At 33.1% G+C, this 18,025-nt stretch overlaps 1 long non-coding RNA gene across 4 annotated transcripts in view; it reads left to right on the forward strand.

The window, feature by feature from the left end:
• The first annotated feature begins 1,203 nt into the window (after nucleotides 1-1,203).
• The window catches only part of LOC114277077 (uncharacterized), a 29,227-nt gene continuing 12,405 nt past the window's right edge, over nucleotides 1,204-18,025 (forward strand). For 2 of the 4 annotated variants that reach the window (XR_014351094.1, XR_014351096.1), the window contains exons 1-3: nucleotides 1,204-1,350; nucleotides 2,799-2,999; nucleotides 3,557-3,958. This is a non-coding gene — a long non-coding RNA (uncharacterized LOC114277077). The remainder of the gene's footprint in view (nucleotides 1,351-2,798; nucleotides 3,000-3,556; nucleotides 3,959-18,025) is intronic. The other 2 variants (XR_014351095.1, XR_003634468.2) reach the window with 2 other exon arrangements.

Consider the following 18,025-nt stretch of genomic DNA (forward strand, 5'->3'; position numbering starts at 1 on the left):
GTTGAGAGAATGCTTGTATATTCACTATAGAGAGAACTCTTACACTTTGGATGGATGTGAGGCAAATGAGCTCTCACTCCTTTTATAGGGCAACCTTGTATTCCTAGAAACATTCTAAGGCCCTTATTAATTAGGGTGTGTAGAAACGTCATGGAGGCTTCTACCACATTACAAGAATATTTCCTACTTTGGAACTATCTATGTACGTTCTAGAATTATGTACAACATTATCATATTCTTTCAAGTCTTCTAGAAGCTTTTGTAATCTTCCATTAGGCTCCCTTCCTTGTGCCTTCCCCTTAGTAGGCAATTTTGTCTAGGTAATTCTGCGGGACGTGACAATGTGGCTATGTAACGCCCCGAAAACATAGAGAATTGGACTATACATTCCACATTCCACATATATACTACATGCATTCAATAAGCGGAAGTTTAAGTAAATTCCAAGCATTCTATAATCATAACAACATTGTTAATGTTACAAAATCATATCACATGCATTAATACATTCATTGATTTTAAGACCTGAATCTATAGCATGTGATCGATAAGCAATAATATCTAAATTATTACAAATTCATGCCTTTTTGGCTACATGTTTCGAAGATTATACTTGGTTACAACAAAAGTGGGTGTTAAGCTCCATCAGCTCCAACATCCTCTCAAGGTATCCCTTTTCTATCCCCTTAGCGGAGGCATACTATCAACACCTAAAATGTTTTTTCACATAAGGGAGCTAAAGCCTAGTAGAGACAAGTTTAATGATATATATGGTGTTTAATGAAACTATCACTACTAGAAAATGAGGCTTTTGACATGGAATTTTTTGCGACGGTTTCAAAATCATCGCAAAAAGTAACCTTTTGCGACGGTAAAAAAAATCTGTCGCGAAATTATCTTTTTTGTGACGACATTTGATTGTTGCAAAAAAGGCACCAACTAAATACCACTATTAGAGACGAAAAATCCAAGACTGGTAAAAAGTAATATTATACGCGACGGTATGTTACCCACCATTTTTTTTTTTTGGCAACGCTCTTTGTTAGTCCAGCTCAAAAAAATTTATTTTTGCAAAAAAAAAAAATAAGGATGTAAAACGAAGGGTTGAGATCATTTGAAGAAGATGAATACCTTACCAAAACGACGTCGTTTTGGTGAGATAATTCAAAATAATAATAATAAAACAAAAGCCTCTATTCACTTGGTTACCTATTTCAGAAGAGAGAGAGAAGACGATGAGCTAAGGAGTCGTTGTCCTCGCTGCCCCATCCCCTGCTCGTCCGCCGCTGCCGCTAAGGAGTGGTTGAGTTCAGATTGAAGAAGCTAGTATTCATTCAACAGATTCGACAGGTTCATCCTCCAAACTTAAAATATTAGGGTTTTTAATTCAAAAATTAGGATTTTCTATGCTTTGATTTGAGGCTTTTTACTTGATTTATTTCAAATCTATTATTGGGTTAAAAATTAGGGTTTTGATTTGGGGGTTTTTACATGATATTGAGAGCTCTCTTACCTGTCTCTTGTTATTGAAACTAGGGTTTTGGTTGAAGGATTTCAATTGAACCAAATAAATAAATAATAATTTGATTTGGGAATTTCAATTGAAAAAAGGGCTTTGATTTTAGGATGGAGTTAATACTGCTATTGATGGATTCTTATCCCATTAGATTTTATTAATGTCATTTATATAACCATGAATTGTTTAGTTGATAGTGACAGTAGCAGAGGTGATCTTGATGATGTGGGTGATGATATTTTTGAACTCTACTTAATGAACTTATCCTGATCTTCTCTGTTTCTTTTTAATCTTTCCAAATGTTCATCCCTCTCTTTTTAATAAATTATTCAAGGATCTTTCTTTTCTTTTCTTTTCTTTTCTTTTTTTTTTTCTTTTTTTTGGCTGGTGTTTATGTCTTTTCTTTGTCATTAGCAATTGGTATCTTTACTATTTTTGCACTTAATATGTGCCTATGTTTGTTTTTCCAGAAATGCAAGCAAAGGCTACTATATTTGTTCTTATTTGTGCTTCTATATTGGAATGGATTGTACATAATTTATTATATTTATGGACACAGTCCTTTAAATTAATTTTATTTCTATCCCATTCACATGGCCTTTTTGTAAGGCGGAATTGGTTATCGGAGACACAAGATTTTGAGGTTGACCTGTTTCCCAATCTTTCTTTTCCACCTACGCCACAGATGTGAGAAATTCTATTCAATAACTAATAAGCAATGAATGAGCAGTTATTGTTTTGTTGTTCACAGCATTGACCCTTAACACTTGGAATGTACCGTTCAAAAGTAGGAATACTGTGGTGATTTGGAATTTTAGTTAATAAAGTGTTAATGGAGAATGGATGAAAAAAGGTTTTTCATTTTTTCTTTATAGTTCATAACACACCTGACCGTACACTGAGTAGTTTTTCCTACTGATTGAACTTTCTTGAGTGTTACAATTATTAAGACATCTTTATTAATTAAGTGAGAATTTCAAGTAGGTAAATCATGTGGCTTAAGTTATTTACATTTGTAGTGGCACTTTGTGCAAGACATGCACTGGCTTCGGAATGATCTTTATAATCTGAGGAGCCATCTTCTTAGAAGTATCTGTTGACACTGCATATTTCATTTGGTGATTGATGTTGCAAGATTACTTCACATTTAGAAGTTCAATAAGTTTTGATTATTCAGAGTGTTACTCTATTTTCTTTTTCCATATTATTCAGTGATTCTCATTAGTTTGCTGATCTTATTTGCTGTGTTCTTGGAATCATGATTGGTACTGCTATAATGAAGATGCAGAGAAAAGAACTGAAGTTTAAAAAGAAGCAAGTAAAACATGTAAAAGAAGTTGCTAAGTTTGAAATATGTCGTAATAACATACTACAACAAGAACTATGTTGCTTAAGGCAGGATTTTGTTCAAATTTCGCATCGCCTGGATGTACTAAATAACTGTTTCTTACATTGGGGTGAAGGTAGTGATGACCTAGAAAAGGTTGGTTTCTCTCTCTCTCTCTCTCTCTCTCTCTCTCTCTCTCTCTCTCTCTCTCTCTCTCATTGTTTAAACTATCTGAACACGCTTAACTTGAATTACATGTTTGTTGGTTATTTGATAAGTACGATGGCATTTACTTATCAATAATAGTCTATAGCATACAGGTTTCTAGTGTTCGTTATTGGACTATGTTTGGGTTGAGTTTACTCAGAAGCAACTTAACTGAAGTACATAGGTATTTGACTGATGGTTGTTTGGGTTATTAATCTGATGGGTGAGTAATCCAATTAGAGCTTATGTGTCTATAATTCATCACGGACTTGCTTGTATATATGTATTTTATTAAATGTATTAGGAGATAGTTGTTTGGTTGAAGATTATAAATAATGCTATTCATAAGTAGCTGTTGTCAGTCAATTTGTGCAGCCTAAGACTATATAGTTTCAAATTTAAATACTTGAGTTATGTGTTGAGTACTCGTTCATCCTATTTTTTGTTTTCTTTGCAAGTGATTTGTTTTCGATATCTTATGCTTTTTTCCCCCCTTCTTGAGCCAGAGCATACACAAGTTTTTTCCCCCTGCTTTGTTGTTGCATTGCTACGAGAGCTTGCAGGAGTAACTATACCACCTGAAAGAATCTATGGTCTGGGAACTAAGTGAGAACATTTTTAAGTATATATATATATTGTATGTTATTACAAATGAAAATTACTCTAGCTGGTCTTTTAAGCACCCCTCTCAAATTTCAGATAATCAACTTATTTAAACTATTCTTATTTATATTACCAAACAATCTAACACAATCTCTTTTTTCTTTTTGATTTTTTATGCGTATTTGTTTCCCTATATGTTTTTGATGAGAGCAAACAATGAGTCGGAGTTTTCCTTGATCATCGCCACACTCTGGACAACCAGTCAATCGCTCCGATTGTCTTTTTGAAAATCCGAGCATTTCGAGGTACCCATTCCATTCCAATTTCTCTTCACTATTTCTTTGATTTCGCTACTTATATATACATAGTATATTCATATATATCCATAAAATTGATTCAACCATTCTTTTCTCTTTTTAATAATGAATTAGAAATGCTTGCTAATCAGGTCTATAAAACTCTGATGATATATTTAATTATTCACCATTCATACTTCAAATCTCCATTTCAATAGCCAAGTTATCATTGCAAAAGGGGAAAAAAAGATAAGTTGGCATCAATGTCAGATAGAAACATTGAAAATATGTTATTTTGTTGTTCCACAAAGTCTTGTAAGAATAAACCCTCAACAAAATAGCACCTACATCAAACAGTGAGTCATCTTCAACCCTGCTAGGCTGCTACTTGTCACCCATCTTGTTTAATGCAAGCCCTGATCTCCAATAGGCTCTCCAAGAACCAATTACATTAGAATCAGACATTAGCACAGTTAACCCTTTTCTAACTGTAAATGATTAGTTTTTTTTGTTTCTTTTTGTAGATGCAACCCTTTTGAGTACGTAATGATATCTTTGCATATCGATATTAGAGTTTACAATCTTATTTATTTATTTATTTGTTGAAATAAATATAAAATGTTTTACATTTTCTGTAAGCTTAAAATTAATTATATTGTAAATGTTTTTTTTTTTTTTTGGTTTCTTTTTGCAAATGCAACCTTGTTGAGTATGTGATGATATCTTCGCATATCGATATTGGAGCTTACTATTGATATAAAAACAAGATATAATACATATGTTTTTTTTATTTGTATTGTCAATACTTTTGTTTTATTTTAGATACAAAAAATTGAGTTATTGAATATCAATAATTATTAGTATTGTTGGAGGATGTTTTATATTTTTTGTAAAGAATATTCGGTTGACAATTGTTACAGGGTACATATATATTATTCTTGGTATGATTTTGTGAATGTGAATGTGGATGTATTTTATTTTAGAAAATATTAATAACTTGTACAGGGAATGAATTAATAAAATATATATTGATTTTATGAAAATAATTTTATTGCGACAATAATAAACCGTCGCTAATGTAATTATCATTTCTTTACATTTTATTAGCGACGTGTTAACCCGTCCCGTATGCATATTAGTTCAAATTTTTAGCGACGGTTTAAACTGTCGCAAATACGATATTAATATAATTTTACTTTTTTTGAGATGTTTTAGACCGTCGCTAATAATATTTTTCGTGACGTCAAATACCGTCGCTAAAAAAGTTTTGGCAACAGCAACTAACATCGTCACTAAAAGTGAAGCTTTTTCTATTTTTCTTGTGTCAGGTTAAACCGTCGCAAAAACCATTGATTAGTTGTCGCTACAAGAAAGCGACGGGTTGTAACTGTCGCAAATACTTTTTGTTACGCCCCCTTCCGCCACCCCCCATTTCTCTTCGCTACTCCGTAGCAAAAAGCCTTTTGCGATGATATGTGAACCTTTTGCGATAGTTTTGTGCAAAATCCACAACCTTGGTGAAGACTTGATGGTGTATTAATTCATTTTGATAGTAAAGAAATTCTCAAGGAGGTTCCTTGGTTGGTTTTTAGCAATTTGTACGACGCTGTCCATGGGCATTCTTTCTTGTCTGCGGCAGCATACGCGTTTCCAAAATATGTGATGTCTACTGGGCATGTAACTGGGAAGGTAAAACAGGCTTGTAATTGATCGTCCGCTCATAGTCGTGTGTCCCGTATTTCAACTTCCACACGACCAGTTGAATTAAATGGGCACTGTGGTCTGTAACTTAGTTTGCATTTGTCAATTATAATTGACTTGAATGTTAGCTTCTGCCACATTACGTCGCCTATTTTGGGATTGGTTATGGATATGTTCGACACCGGTATGTTCGATATTGCGTCTATGATGTCGGTTTCCAATTCACCTTCTTCATTCTCATGAAGAGCATCCGTAAGTCTGACTGGGTTGATCTCTCCTGACATTATGATTTTAGAATGGTTTTAGAGCAGCGGCCTCTTCGAATTGTCGAACACACAATTCGTTTATGAATTTGGAATGTATAATTCATATTCTTATATAAATGTTAAGTGCATAGAGTTGGGAGAATAATTATATATAAAACGACATCGCATTGAGGCCATAACTCACTCTCAATGACGTCACTTACCTAGAATATGACTCCAAAGGTCCGATTCTAATGAACTTATAAAATAAACCCCAAACTTGCTTAGAATTCACCATCATGATAATAAAATTTTCCTTTTTTATAGTGATTGAAGAAATTTGCCTAACATGGCACCTAATCTATGAAGTACGGATACTCCGAAATGGCCCCTGTACGCGTGTCGGATACGGATACGCATCCGATATGGCAGGATACGTATCAGATACGGCAAAGAAGTATCCCAATTTCTTTAAAAAAAAATTGAATTTCGGATACGTTTGGGGTACGCAAGGATACGCTTGGGATACTTTTGGGATACGGCAGGGCAAAAAAATAATTTTAAAAACTTATAATGGGGTCGAAATGTAAAATAACAAAATTAATCTAAAATAAAACAAAAAAAATCAACCAAGCCCTAGCTCAAGGCTCGCGAACAGCAGCAAGGAGTCGCCGTCGATCAAGGTTTGTCCTCTCCCTCTCCCTCTCGCTCGATCTTACTCTCTCTCTATCTCTCTTGCTCGATCTCACTCACTCTCTCTCTCTCTCTCTCCTCCTCTCGCTCCCGCTCCCTCTCTCTCCCATCTCTCTCTCCCTCGATCTCTCTGTCCCTCTCGCTCAATCTCACTCACTCTCTCTGTCTCTGACCCCTTTGAATTGCTGAATTTTTTTGATGTTCATGCCAAAAAATAACTACATTCACTGTGTTTGGTTTGAGTTTTCTGGATTAAGTTTTTTGAAAATTGACTCTTTTGGTTTTTGTGTTTTTAGTGAATATTTTTTAAATTTTAAACATTTTTTTTACTTTTTTAGATGCACCTTACTTAGATGTATCTAAAAAGTAAAAAATTTATGAAAAAATATTTTAAAAAATTAATAAATACATAAAAATACAAAAAATGTACTGAATTCTTGTATTTTTTTTGTATTTTTGGTATTTATTGAATTTTTGAAAGATTTTTTTTATAATTTTTTTACTTTTTAGGTGTATTTATGTTAGGTGTGTCTAAAAAGTAAAAAAATTGCTTAAAATATTAAAAAAATTCAGTAAAAACAAAAAAACAAAAAAAATAAGAGTAGAATTTTTTGAAAAGTGTTTTGGAAAACCCTAAACCAAGCAAGGTGATTAATGTTTTGTTTTATTTCTTAACCAAATTTATAAATTTTAGGAAATGAGTTCGAGTACGGGAAGTTTAGTTTCAACAACTGGAACAAGTTAAAGCTATTGACCTTGAAGACTCTTAGCTTTATAGGAATCTTTCTGTTTTATCAAGTTGTCTTTTGCTTTAGGTTTTATTTTTATGCATACTACATTACTAAGAATTGTAAAAATAATATTTTTTACAAATGTATCCCCACCATACCTGTATCCTAGTTTTTCAAATTTTGCCGTATCGTCGTATACGTGTCGTATCCGTATCCGTATCCGTGCTTCTTAGCATCTAATCATAATTTAATCCCAATAAATATTCACGATTCCAATCACTCAAGCAATTATTTATTACAATAAGATTTTTTGTAAATAGAAACTTAGAACATGCTTTCATAATTAAAATCCTCCAACATAAGTTCATAATAGAAATCCCTCTAACATGTTAATTAAAAAAATTCCTCAATATGCTCTTGGAAATTCAAACCATACTCTTGAGACTATGAACATCCAAAACATGTTTTCTATTATATTGAATCAAGAGTTAGAAATCCTACCTTAAAATCACAAGCAAAGAGAGAGTGAAATCAACCAACAAGCATGCAAAACCAAGAGGGAAAAATGAATTGGGAAGTGATGTGTGTAAGCAAAAACTATATGATATGCAGATAGAAACTCCCCACAAGAAGTATAAGTTGTTTAGAAAGGGAGAACCTCAAAAATCAGAGATAGACAGGGAAAAGTGTACTGTCGATTTCTTTTCAAACTTCGAGTAATTGCGCTGCACTTTCTTTTGATTTAAATCGTCGGAGGTGAAATGCATTTCCTCTATCTTTAATAAAATAAATTGTTTTACATTGCTCAGACTCAATGAGGCCTTCCGTCTGACACCTACCTCAGAAGGATGCCTTAAAAAAAAAAAAATAAGGTAGAAGAAAAGAAGAAGAATAAGAAATTCATTGTATAACATTCTCAAGAAAATATATATACATGAAACTCACCATCTTATTCTTCTTGTCATACACCATGGACTTTAAAAAGAAACCAGCAAACCTAAATACCGAGTAAAAATAAAAGGCGAAACAATTAGGGTAAAGAAAGCAGCAAAATTAATTGCAATCAATCCACACTCTCACTTCTCCCTGTTGATTTTTTACTAAAATAACCTATTCTCAAATCAACCCTAAAAAATCAACAGTGAGAAGTGAGAGTGTGGATTGGTTGCAATTAATTTTGTTTCTTTGTTTACCCTAGTTGTTGTGCCTTTTATTTTTACTCGGTATTTAGGTTTGCTGACTTCTTTTTGAAGTCCATGGCGTATGACAAGAAGAATAAGATGGTGAGTTTCATGTATATATATTTTCTTGAGAATGTTATACAATGAATTTCTTATTCTTTTTCTTTTCTTATTCTTTTTTTTTTTTTTTAAAGGCATCCTTCTGAGGTAGGTGTCAGACGGAAGGCCTCATTGGGTCTGAACAATGTAAAACAATTTATTTTATTGAAGATAGAGGAAATGCATTTCACCTCCGACGATTTAAATCAAAAGAAAGTGCAGCGCAATTACTCGAAGTTTGAAAAGAAATCGGCAGTACACTTTTCCCTGTCTATCTCTGATTTTTGAGGTTCTCTCTTTCTAAACAACTTATACTTCTTGTGGGGAGTTTCTATCTGCATATCATATAATTTTTGCCAGTACACATCATTTCGCAATTCGTTTTTCCCTCTTGGTTTTGCATGCTTATTGGTTGATTTCACTTCCTCTTTGCTTGTGATTTTAAGGTAGGATTTCTAACCCTTGATTCAATATAGTAGAAAACATGTTTTGGATGTTCATAGTCTCAAGAGTATGGTTTGAATTTCCAAGAGCATATTGAGGAATTTTTTTAATTAAGAAAGCATGTTGGAGGGATTTCTATTATGAACTTATGTTGGGGGATTTTAATTATGAAAGCATGTTCTAAGTTTCTATTTACAAAAAAAATCTTATTATAATAAATAATTGCTTGAATGATTGGAATCGTGAATATTTATTGGGATTAAATTATGATTAGATGCTAAGAAGCACGGATACGGATACTATACGACACGTATATGACGATACGGCAAAATTTGAAAAACTAGGATACAGGTATGGTGGGGTTACAGTTATAAAAAATATTATTTTTACAATTCTTAGTAATGTAGTATGCATAAAAATAAAACCTAAAGCAAAAGGCAACTTGATAAAAAAGAAAGATTCCTATAAAGCTAAGAGTCTTCAAGGTCAATAGCTTTAACTTGTTCCAGTTGCTGAAACTAAACTTCCTGTAGTCGAACTCATTTCCTAAAATTTATAAATTTGGTTAAGAAATAAAACAAAACATTGATGTAGTTATTTTTTGGCATGAACATCAAAAAAATTCAGCAATTCAATTCAATTAAATTTGTTAAATCTTTAAAGAGATAATCTGTAACAAGTTACTGAAGGGAAAACAGAAATTAACATTAAGCAGAAGATGCAACATAGGTACAGAAAAAAGGAAATTTAAGAGTAAATTTTCGGCTACTGTTTAATAGGACTGGAATAGAGTAAATATACCTCAGATTAGGATTGCCTTTCAGCTTAGCTGCAAAAAAAAAAAAAAAAAAAAAGAATTCAAAGGGGTTAGAGACAAAGAGTGAGTGAGATTGAGCGAGAGGGACAGAGAGATCGAGAGAGCGAGATCGATGGGAGAGAGAGGGAGCGGGAGGAGAGAGAGAGTCAGTGAGATCGAGCAAGAGAGATAGAGGGAGAGTAAGATCAAGCGATAGGGAGAGGACAAACCTTGATCGACTCCTCCTTGCTGCTGTTTGCAAGCCTTGAGCTAGGGCTTGGTTGATTTTTTTTGTTTTATTTTAGATTACTTTTGTTATTTTACATTTTGACGCCATTATAAGTTTTTTAAATTATTTTTTTGCCCCGCCATATCCTCGCGTATCCCAAACGTATCCGAAATTCAAATTTCTTTTAAAGAAATTGCGATACTTCTTTGCCATATCTGATACGAATCCTGCCCATATTGGATGCGTATCCGTATTCGATATGTATCCGACACGTGTACGGGGGCCATTTCAGAGTATCCGTACTTCATAGATTAGGTGCCATGTTAGGGAATTTCTTGAATCACTATAAAAAAAGGGAAATTTTATTATCATGATGGTGAATTCTAAGCAAGTTTGGGGTTTATTTTATAAGTTTATTAGAATCGGACCTTTGGAGTCATATTCTAGGTAAATTTGATTAAGCTGTAATTTATACTTGATGAATTTTATATGCTTAACATGATTTGATAACATTGGAAGGTTATAAAAAATTAGTATTTGAGCATCAAGTGTATGGTGCGAAACTTGTCTGCATACTTGCATGCCTTGAGAATGTCTTACTTGAGGTTTAGAAGTTAAGAATGTGCTTGTTTGGTGCAGCTTGAAAGTTGCTTATTTCAGCTTTCAGCTTAATTTAAGCTATTTTGATGTGTTTGGTTTAGCTTATAGCTTATAACTTTTTGGAAGTCAGAAATCAGCTTATTCTTTGAGTGGGGCAGGAGATGCTTAATTTATAAGCCAGAAATCAGTTTATATTCATAGTTATAAGCTATAAGTTGTTTAGGCATAAGTTATAAGCACTTTCCCACAGCTCTACCAAACAGGACCAATGTCTTACTTGGGGTTTAGAAGTTAGTATTTTACCCAAGGTTCTGAAAAGCGGTTGCGGTCGCCGTAACGGTGGGGGTGGCATGGTTGCGGTTGCAGGGTGTAAAGGCCGTAGCGTAACGGTTGCGGTAACCGGAACCGTGAATTTTTTTACTTTTCGCACAATTTGAAAAAAACTTACCGATACGCATATTTTTTTTCCATGATCATATTTATTGGGTTTAAAATAAATATTAATCAATTTTTGTAAATTTTTAAGTATGATCTAATATATTTCATATTTTTAAATCACTATAAACAGAGTTTTTTTCATTTTCTTTTAATAAGTAATGACTTTATATTATACAAAAAATCAATTACTAACTATTATATATAAGATAAACAATGACAAAAGTAAGAGAATAAATAAGAGCTTAAATATATATATATATATATAAATATTTTAACCAAGCCAAATAGATAATGACCACACTTATTATTATTATTATTATTATAAAACAATATATAGATAGACACGCACAAACAAAATGATTGAGTGATAGAAGCTGAATAGAATAGCATAGGACTTACAGCTTAAACAAATTAATAGCATGTTCTTCATCTTCCCTCTTCTTTCTCTCTATCTCTTGCTCCTCCATTTTCTTTCTCTATCTTCCCTCTTCTCTCTATCCCTCTTCTCTCATTTTCAGCCTTTTTTTTTGTGTGTTTTTTCGAAAGAAGCAGTTCGGAACTGTTACGTAACAGTGCATAACAGGCTGTTACGGCTGTTACGGCACCATTACGACCGCTACGGCCGACACACCTGTGAATCTCAATCACACTGCAAAAGCGGCTATAATGGGTGGCAGTAACCACCACAACCGTTACGTAACGGCGTTACGTAACGGTTGCGGCCGCTTTTTAAAACCTTGATTTTACCTCTTGAATGATTGATTTGATTTAAATGTCATGCTTAGGTTAGAGCTCTTCTTGCTAAGAATCTGAATTTTAAAAGAGAGTGAAAGTTTTGAGTCTTCGAAAAGAATATGAATCTTGTGGCTTAGGTTCAAGCTTTGGCTTGATTTTAATTGTTTTGTGATTTTGAAGTAGTGTAAGAAACTTGGAAATGTGAAACTCGAAGCATATGATGAGTTTAGACATCTCTTGACAAAAAAGGGAATTTTATGGTTAAAGTGCATGTCATGTTATAAGAGTATGAGCTTTAATCACCGATTTAAAATTTTCTGAACCTTACCTAATGAAATCAAGATTGGGTATTAAAATTATATTAGGTAAATTACAAACACACCCCGTAAGGTTTATTAAAATACAATTTTTCCCTTCACGTTTAAGAAATTACATCCCACCCCTTGAGGTTTTCAATCACATAACAAAACCGTAAAGTTGAAACTAATAGAGTGTATGATGTAAGCGTGGGCACCACACCTGTTTTCACAGGGCGCAACATCCCGCTCATCGAATTTGATTTTCTAGCTTTTTTTGTTTTATTATTTTAAATCAAGTGTGAATCGTTGAGGTTTAAAAATGGCAATATTTTCTCCCAAGTTGTTGGATTCCATCTCATTTTCAGAGGTCATAAAGGGATAATTGGCAAACATAGACTGATTCACAAAGATTGGAGTAACCACCCGCTTTTTATAGGGGAAACTAGGAAACCCTAATTTCATGTTAATTTAGGCAATTGATACGTCTTTACTAAAAATCTTGGTCTGATAGTTTAGGTATGAAAGGGGAAGGTCATTGATTGAGCACTCCTTTCGCTCAATGAAAAATATTGGTCTCTACTAATTTTTTTCGTATTTAATTTATAAATTTATTTTAATCACCTATGCCCTTAGACTAACCTATCAACCATGTATATGCCTTTTTCTTTCCAAAAATCGTTTTAGGAAGGTTTCAAAAAATGAAAAGTTTTTGAAAATGGAAACCTACCAAAACAAAGTTTCTAATAATAAATTTTTTCTGACAACGAGATGGAAACACTTTAACCTAGGCTATACAAACTTTCTCAAACGTGCAAATAACATAGATAAGCAAGTATAACAAATAGAGCAAGAGAAAAGCATGCAGTTCATGGGAAGTGATGCAATCACACGAAAAGAAACCAAACCATGATTAGTATTATGGACATATGACCCTAGATATGAAACTAGTGCAAAAGCTCACAATATACGACTCTAGACTCGGTAGACACTGTAGCATGATGAATTTGCATTATAACATGATTTCATCCATACAAATCAATTAAACGCAATAACTAACATGTAAAAATGGTGGGTTACCGGCCTATATACATGAGGTTAATGCTATGAATTTTAAAACAACTATACAAAATGCAAAAGAGTGCAAAAATAGCGAAAATAAATGATAAACAACTACTCTATCATCATGAATCATGCATAACTTCTATCTAATCATTATCAGATATGAAAATCATGATGAAAGTACGTGGAAATAGTGGGTAAACAGAAGTTTAGTTATGGTTTGTTGAACAAAGCGAAGGATGCAACGTAAATTAGCAAGAGATGAGTTTAGGAATGCTCCCCCTCGGTTTAAGGTTCTTAGTGCCACATGCCTTTACCTTTTGGCAGCTTAAGAACAACTTTAGGTTGCTGGAATTAGGGTTGGATGTTTGGGGTTGGTGTGTATAGATGAAATTAGATTAGTATGGTGTTTTTGACCCGTTATTCATCTTGTTAAAAGAGGAGGGGTATATATAGGCCTAGGAGGCTTAAGGGAAAAGCTTATACATATTAGGTTAAAATCCTAATGTTGTATATACATAGCCGCACGGTGTGCCACCTTGCCATAAACAGAATTATAGACAAAATTTTGCAAAACTTGATCGACATACATTCAAGTCAAACTTGCTGCTACACATCGTGAATGCGACCACATGTTTTTTCTAATCCACAAATGTGGCCGCACCTTTTGATCAATGGGCCCCACTTTATCCCATTTTGCTTTTGCATTGCAGTTCAATTTCTGAGTATTTTGTGTTCCCCTCATGTATTTAATCAATTTCCAATTGACTCTTTAGAGAAAAACTTGATTTTGGATATTCTTATTGAAGAACGGACAATTTGGAATTGGTTACCATGTGATCACACACCTCTTTTACCTTTTTGAAAATATTTTGAGAACACTGTTTTGGCCAAGGTCGAAAATATTTTTGAAAGTTTAATTAGAGGAATGCTAATCCAGCAAACTTATTTGTAGTCCAGGAACACCATTGCATTGGAAATGTAACAATGTCGCACCCTCTCCCACTCTTGATTAGCACTACAGTCATTATTGTCTACAAGCATTTAGTGTGTCGCCGAGGAGGATTAAAGAGTATTTTGATAGTGTAAAGAGACGAGTTTGGTGGTGGGTGGATGAAAATGAGAGTAGTATGATAATTTCAGTTTAGTATTAGAGGGTTAGTATTAGAGGGTATTTGGGTATTTGTACTTCCTAGAATGTGAGGATAATTCGTATTTTTGACAAACCTTGAGGGTGTATTTGTAATTTATCAATTATTATTTGGATCACATCTAGGAAAACTAGGAGCATTTGTAAAAGATAGAAGTTTGTACCTTGAGTGGGAACAAGATTAATTTGTAAGTACAATGTTGGTTCTTGATTTAAAATTGGCAAAAAAGTTGAGTTTAAGCGTAGTGTTAAGTATCTGTATTGGATTTGTATTTTTCTTGATTGATTGTGAATTTGGGGGATATTAGCTTCTTAGTGACATTTTGACATAGTAACTCATACCTTATATTTCCTTGTAAATTTGTGAGATTTATGTCAAGTTTGCTTGCATATGTCAGTGTTATCGTCATGGAAATAGTAAGAATTGGTACTTTAGGCAAAACTGGAAATATGAAACATTTTTTGAAAGGTTGGATTAAGGTTATGTGACTTAAGGTATCGTGATGGAAATGAGAAGGTTAACGGAAATCCAAGTGAGATATGTTTGATAGTAAAAGGTGCCTAGTGTGGATTTTGAAAAGGGAAAAAGATTTGTTATCGTGGAAGTTTCAAATTGTTTAAACTTATTAATTCTATGTGCTATAGTTGAATATATAATATAGGATGTAAACCTGAAAACCTGTGATAGCTCGAGTAGTCAGTCATTATAGGTAAACAACATTATGACATTTTGAGTACTCTGTAGAATATATTATATATTTTACGTTTATTAATGATTTGCAAGCAGGAGGAGGATAGGCAAATGCTTAACCAATGTTTATTTTATTTTAGGCCATACCTATGTTACTTGTTTTATTTTTGGGGTTAAAAATCATTTTAGGGTGATGCCTAAGATGATTACTTATTGGCCTTCGAGAAGCTAGAGACGAGTTTGGATGATTTTGTCGATGAACACAAAATATTTTGTAATAATAGACATTTGATTTCTAGTCTATATCAAAATATTCTTATGTAAGTGGTATAATTTTATGTCTTGAATAAACTAAGCTGTTATTTCGTTTCTTTAATAATTTTTTAGCATTTTCTTTTAAACGTAATGATTTAATCGGATTATGTCAACATCTAAAGACAGTGGAAGTAAAACTCATATTGAGCTTGAAAAATATTTGTCGTACGCAATAGCTATAGCTATGGCAATGACAATGATCATCTGCATCTTAACGTAGTAGATTTTGATTTTAGAGATAAAATATATATATATATATATATTTAAACCACAAATAAATTGGCGGTTATATGTAAGAATATTTTTTCACTGAAACTTGATTGTGAACTTACAACGTGGATTGTGTTGTGTTGGCAACTCTAGTTGAGAAAATTAATGGGGCTTGTGACTATGAACTATATGGAAGTCTAGAAATGCACATATTTTGTCTGAAGACGGCTTAAAGAAATAAGCAATTTATTATCAAATAATTTCATTTTTTTTGTGTGGTTATTTATGTTAATATTTGCAAAAGTATTTTCTTTGTAATTTCCTTGCTGAGTTATATAAATAGTCTCTCTTGTGGACATTGGATGAGAGGAGAGATCATTCACATGCAACCTTTGGGAATGTGTGTAGACCTTAATGCTTCCGATTTACAATAATGTTTAAATTTTTACTGAAGTTCCATTAATGTGGGAAGAGGAATATTGAAGGTACAATAAGTTATTAAAATTGAAGAAAGGGATTGAAGTTGCTAAAAATGCATATAAGACGAAAAAGGGCATGCATCAAAAGGTAGTGGTAGGGGATGTCGGACGAAACGAAATAGATGGATAATGCAACAAGACATTGCTTCTTATACAGAAGAGCTATGCACACATTGATGAGGTGAAGCAGCGTCTTCAAGACCCGATAAAACAAATTTGAATATTCAGTTAATGACTTGATATTTATTTATTTCTTTAAATATTTTTAATTGCGCAAGATCTTGAATGTGAGGAACAATTACAAATTTTGTTTGACTATACTTTCCCATGCTTAGTATTGTTGTCGTGCCCGACTAGGCTGATTCAACAAAAATGATATCCCAGAGCGTCAATGATGCGTGAGGTAATCTTATAGTGGCTTTTGAAGGAGCATCAGATGAAATGTGTTGACGCTATAAGATGACCTCACACATCTTGATAATCTTTCAAAAGCCACTACAAGATCACCTCATACATTATTAATGCTCTGGGATATCAGTTTTGTTGAATCAGTCTGGTCAGGCGTGCGTGACCATAGTATTTTATGGAAAGTACTTTCCATTGTAATAGCTTGACTCCTTAGTTCCCCTATGTGGCATGGGAAAGTATAGTCAAACAGAATTTGTAACGGTTCCTCGCATTCAAGATCCTGCACAATTAAAAATATTTAAAGAAATAGATAAATATTAAGTCATTAAGTGAATATTCAAATTTGTTTTACCGGGTCTTGAAGACGTTGCTTCACGTCATCAATGTGTGCATAGCTCTTCCGTATAAGACAAACAATCTCTTGTTGCATTATCCTTTTGTTTTGTTTCGTCTGACATCCCCTATCACTACCTTTTGATGCATGCCCTTTTTCGTCTTATATGTAGCTTCAGCAACTTCAATCCCTTTCTTCAATTTCAATAACTTATTGTGCCTTAGATATTCCTCTTCACACCTTAGTGGATATTTAGTACAAATTTGAATGTCATTGTAAATTGAAGGCATTAAGGTCTGCACGCTTACCCAAAGGTCGCATGTGAATGATTTCTCCTCTCATTCAATGTAAACAAGAGAGGTTGTTTATATAACTCGGTGAGAAAACTACAAAGAAAATACTTTTGCAAGCATTAACATAGATAACCACACAAAAAAAATGCAATTATTTGAGAGTAAATTGCTTACTTCTTGTAAGCCATCTTCAGAAAAAATGCGTGCATTTCTGGACTTCCATATAGTTCATATTCAAAAGCCTCATTAATTTTCTCAACTAGAGTTGCCAACACAACACAATCCACATTGTAGGTTGACAATCAGGTTTCAGTTAAAAAATAATTTTACAAGTAATTGCCAATTTATCTGTGGTTTAAATATATATATTTTACGTCTAAAATCAAAATCTACTACGGTAAGATGGAGACAATCATGTCATTGCCATAGCTATTGCGCAAGACAAAAATATTTTTTAAGCTGAATATGGGTTTTACTTCCACTATCTTTAGATGCTGACATAATCAGATTAAATCAGTACATTTAAAGAAAATGCTAAAAAATCGTTATAGAAATGAAATAACAGCTTAATTTATTCATGACATAAAATTATACCACTTACATAAGAATATTTTGATATAGACAAGAAATCAACATCTATTATTACAAAATAATTTTGTGTTCATTGACAAAATCGTCCAAACTCGTCCCTAGCTTCTCGAAAGCCAAGAAGTAATCATCATGGCCTTCCTCCTAATTGATTTTTTACCCAAAAAATAAAACAGGTAACATTGGTATGGCCTAAAACAAAATAAACATTGGTTAAGCATTTGTCTACCCTCTTGCTTGTGCATCATTAATAGAGGTAAAATATATTATATATTTTACAGAATACTCAAAATGTCATAATGTTGTTTACCTATAATGACTAACTACACGAGTTACCACAGGCTTAGAGGCTTACATC

Source organism: Camellia sinensis, chromosome 14, assembly GCF_055761805.1.
Source record: "Camellia sinensis isolate YWXY chromosome 14, ASM5576180v1, whole genome shotgun sequence".
In the NCBI taxonomy this organism is placed as follows: Eukaryota; Viridiplantae; Streptophyta; class Magnoliopsida; order Ericales; family Theaceae; genus Camellia; species Camellia sinensis.